The sequence below is a fragment of the Schistocerca americana genome, chromosome 8, assembly GCF_021461395.2.
Source record: "Schistocerca americana isolate TAMUIC-IGC-003095 chromosome 8, iqSchAmer2.1, whole genome shotgun sequence".
NCBI classification, from domain to species: Eukaryota; Metazoa; Arthropoda; class Insecta; order Orthoptera; family Acrididae; genus Schistocerca; species Schistocerca americana.
Window position 1 is genome coordinate 35,006,259 of NC_060126.1, and position 4,872 is coordinate 35,011,130.

Sequence of the window (4,872 nt, forward strand, 5' to 3'; positions counted from 1 at the left end):
ACTACAAAATATTCGCTCTACGCGTTTCATTCGTTTAGGGACTGAGGGAAATGTGATCGCTCAGTCACATTTGTGCACACTTTGATTAGTCCGATCTTGTCTCTACGATCCCTTATGTAGGGGAGGGGGTGGGTGGTTTGCTATTAGCATAAGTTTCTCAAGTAATACCAGTTTCTTCAATATACAAGTATATTTCCATGCGGTCGTTGTCGTCTATGTTAAGATGTCTACTACTTACTGTTTTTAGCCATTTCTATGATTCTCTGACATGGATTAGACAAATCTTTGACCATTCGTTCTGTCCATTTTGCAAATATTTAATACCGCCTGTCAGTTGTATTTGCTGTGAATCCAACATTAAAGGACAACATTCTATTATTGATGTACAAGGGATTTGTAAGGGATCTTCTTCGATGACTGACTGAATTTCCCAGTGTCATACCAATGAACGAAGATCTACCACCTGTTCTACGTACAAATAAGCCCACGCTATCATTATATCCCTACAAACGGCTGCCGCCAAGTATGTGTATCAGTTGATAAATTTCAGTTTTACTTCAGTGATACGGAAATCAAAGGAGACGAGATTTTGCATTTTTTGAAGTGCACAGTTTTACATTTCTGACCATTTAATGCAAGCTGCTAATGTTTGCACAATCCTTAACTCTTAAAGGACGTGAATATTTGTGAAGTTTTTGTGTCACAGAACACTTCATTCTGTACAACTGCATAAAATGACAATATGCGTAATGCCCTGCTATGTCTTTAACATACAACATAAACAACAAGGGTTGCAACATACTTCCCTGTGGCACACTCGCAGTTACCTCTACTTCTTCCAATCACTCCACGTCCAAGATAACATGCTGTGTCCTCCTTACAAAATAATCCAAAACCCAATCTCAAATTTACTTGGTACTCCATATGGTATTACTTTAGCTAGTAACTTGGATGTAGTTGTGTTCCCAACGCTTCTTGCAAACAAGAAATGCTGCATTCACTTGTCTGTGTTGAACCATTTCTTTCAGGGTGAAATGTGAGAAGAGCGCAGCGTGCGTTTTGCTTGATCGATATTTTTGAAACTCATGTTGGTTTGCAGGGATGAGGTCTTCCTTAGGAGATAATCATTCACTGAATATTAATCGACGCCTCATTTACATCTGCTGTCCTAGCGACAGATCAACAGTAATCTGCATATACGAAATCCGAGTCCTCTACACTAAAAGAATTTTGAAATAATTTTCAAGTGAAATCTGGTCATTGTGGTTTGAGTCTGCAGCTGATGACTCCCTCAGTGAGGCACATTAGTGGTACAGCTGTATTGAGGTACTGATGTACGAAAGGCTCCTAATTATTACATTAACTTTTGCTGCACTTTATTGAAACTATATAATTTCCATTAATGAGGATATAAACAATTCATTTAATTAAAGTAACAATAACTTAAGTAGTTTTATTTACTTGATGGCAATAAAAATACACTGAAAAAATCATACAGACGATACATAAACTTCTGGATACCGTCCCAAAAAAATGTATAAATATATTACTCACCTTTGTACTACTCAGCATCCTTATAGTAATCCAACCAGCGCATTTTTTAAAAAGAAATAACTGGTGGTCTCAATGCGGTCACACACACTGCCGGCTGCTCTTACTTCAACAACTGTACATTAGGGCAACCAAGCAACAAGTACACTCGCTGCAACGCAAATCGTTCAACGAAGCGAAGGCACCAAAATCACTTAAACCTTCGATGGAGAGCGTTGTTCGAGATGGTCTCTAGGGGTGGTTGTCTCCGAGACTGCATCATCTGTACACAGTGGTCTTCACAGCTGCAGAAACAACCCTAGCATTCCTCCTGTCAGACCAAAATCTAAACTTATCCACACATTATTGATCTAGTTCACCTTGCCTGTTAGCCTCATTACCATAAAAAACAACAGACTTCATATATAATTAAGTTGAGGATGGCCAATGATCACTTTACTGCAGGTGTACACCACGCTCGAACTTTTATTGGAATAGGCGAAATGCCACAATAAAAGAAGATAATGATCAAGTGGTACTACAACAGTAGTGGATGGTATATGTTGAGAACTTAAATCTGTCACGAGGTGTGCTAGGGTAGTCTGTGCAGTTGCTATGATCACTGTGTCTGTATGGTGCAATGGTCAGGACATCTGCCTAGCAAGCAGAAGACTCGGGTTCATATGCCAGCCTAGTACAAATTTTCCTCATTGATTTAATCAGTGCTCCCCAGCAGCTACATATGCCAGCCTAGTACAAATTTTCCTCATTGATTTAATCAGTGCTCCCCAGCAGCTACATAATTCTATCCTTTGTGTCTTGATATTAGAAAATACGAGTTTTCACCCTTTCAAAGGCGTATAGCACTCCTGAAAAGTGTTTATAATTCTGACTGGATTACCTACAATAATTCGTGGTTCATTTTTACTGTTGTTGAGAGCCGTAGTTTAGCAGACTGCCAGCTCGGTCAATGAGGGCCCTCTTGGCAGAGTTTAAAAGCAGTGGGTTGCATGGCGGCCACTGCAGAAGCTCCAGCAGCATGACACTGGCCAGAGGGAAATGCACTGCAGATACACAGAAGGGAAATGTGGAAGAAGAGAAAATGCATTGCAGCACTCTGTGGAGTGTGATTGGAGATACACATCACCTGGTACGTGGTGATACATCTTACAACTGCAGCACTACGACTGTATGGGAACTGTACTATTTGATGTTGTCCTAAGATCGTTTCCAAATGGTGAAACTAATGATGCGATTTCAAATAAGCAGATCGTGTGAATATTGCAATCGACACCACATTATAATTAAACACAGTAGCTGTCAAACCATCTGTACTGCAGACACATGAGTTAATTCAGCTTGGGTTCATAACTAATGCCGTGTGACTATTGCTAATGGTGTCACACTGTACGTACAGACACAAATTACTGCACAGGAGACACAGAAGTAATTTCTGTGCTGGGTCTGACATGAAGATGCAGTATGTGGCTGTTACCTGGATAGGGTTCGAATCGTGCCTCGGGCATGGATGTGTGTGATGTCCTTAGAACCACTTAAACCTAACTAACCTAAGTTCTAGGGGACTGATGACCTCAGATGATAAGTCACATAGTGCTCAGAGCCAGTTTGAACCTGGATAGAGTGAAATCTGCAGTAGTTTCACTTGGCACAAACCACGATCCAGTTAACTACTTTTCTGTGATCAGATGCTGTAATAACTGGTTTTCGATTTTTGTTGTTTGCACAAAAGGAAGCTTGAATCTTATTGGATTAGTTTTTAAAAGGGTGTGTTGAAAAAAAAACCTCCGAATTTTTTTCTATTTTAAAACGCTTATAGCTTTTAAATACAGCAAATTTTATTACCATTGCACATCTTTACTCTTCACGTACGCAAATTTATTTCGCAACATAGTCACCATGGAGAAGAACAATTTCTGACAACGAGAGACTAGTTTTTTGATACTGCCATTACAGAATGTTCGCTGACGAATCCACAACCTGCACATTTCCATCGATATCAAAGTCAAAAGCGAAGCCCTCGAAGGCGTTCCTTAAGTTTTGGGTACACATGAAAGCAGGACGGGGCCAAGTCGGAAATGTATGGAGGATGGTCAGGGACAGTGAAGTCGAGGTATTGGACAGTTGCAGACATGCAGCGCTCTTGTGTGGTACAGCATTGTCGAGCAGAAGGAGAGGATGGTCCGCGTGTGGACAGTTTTCTGAGAGTCTCACAATTTGCCGAGATAGTTACGCTGCACCAAGCCTAGTCACATGCTACAGTTTAGTCGCAGCAAGCAGTAGCCTGTGTCAGTGGAGTGGGAAAGACGGCTGAGTAACATGCATGACATGTAACACATCAACGAATATAGAGAAGAGCATAAAAATTTCTCAAGCATTAGTTTTCAGTATGACCTCGTAGATATCTCTCATTGTCGCTTTTGTTATGATGATACTTGCATACTTACAAGTAAGGGATGTGTTGATCCTACTGGATAATGTACCCAGGAAAACATGAGTCACTCGAGATAACTACCGACCAAAAATCAATTTTAGAATCAGATGAACCAATGTATTAAGCAGTTTGCTCCATTTTCTAATGTTCTGTTGTCTTTAGAGATGAGGAAATAGACTTGCAGCATTTGCAATCATTTTGTGTTCTACGTATTTAAATACTGCATAGTACATTGAGGTTACTTCGGATATTTTGTTAATTCTTCAGTTAGAGTGCTTTACTGTGAGGAAAATTGTATATATTCTTAAAGGTTTCTACAGAATGTGTCAGCAGTTAAGGCATGCCATATCAGAGGTGTAAAGAAAGCGTTCTAGGATGGAACATGTGGTATTTGCAAATAAACTGAGTATCTTTAATCTCTTAAGAATTCCACCTGTCTTGAGAACTGAACATTGTGTTAGTTGCCAATAGCTCCTATTTCAACATGTTTATAATTTTTAACGGTTTTATTATAAAACGAATTCTTAATTTAATTTAATTTAATAATTATTGGTGTGTAGTTGAGTAATAATGTAACAGGTATATTGCTGCAGTCGAGAAAATCTCCTCAGAAGTGTATTTCTGAATTTGAGTCGAATATTTGTTCCTAGGTTCTTGACCCTGGGAACCTTCGAACACGTTTTCACATTTGAGAGAAGTTTAATCTTGCAGCATTTTTTATAATTTACGAAAAATCCTGCAAAAATCAAAGGAGTGTGCGATGAATTGAAACTGGAATAATATCATGTACTATACATCTATTGTGAGATTCACTAGAAACGGCCATAAAAGGGTGCCGAGGCACACTTTCTCCTTGAAGTGGGAATAGAGAAACAGTGAATGACTGCAGG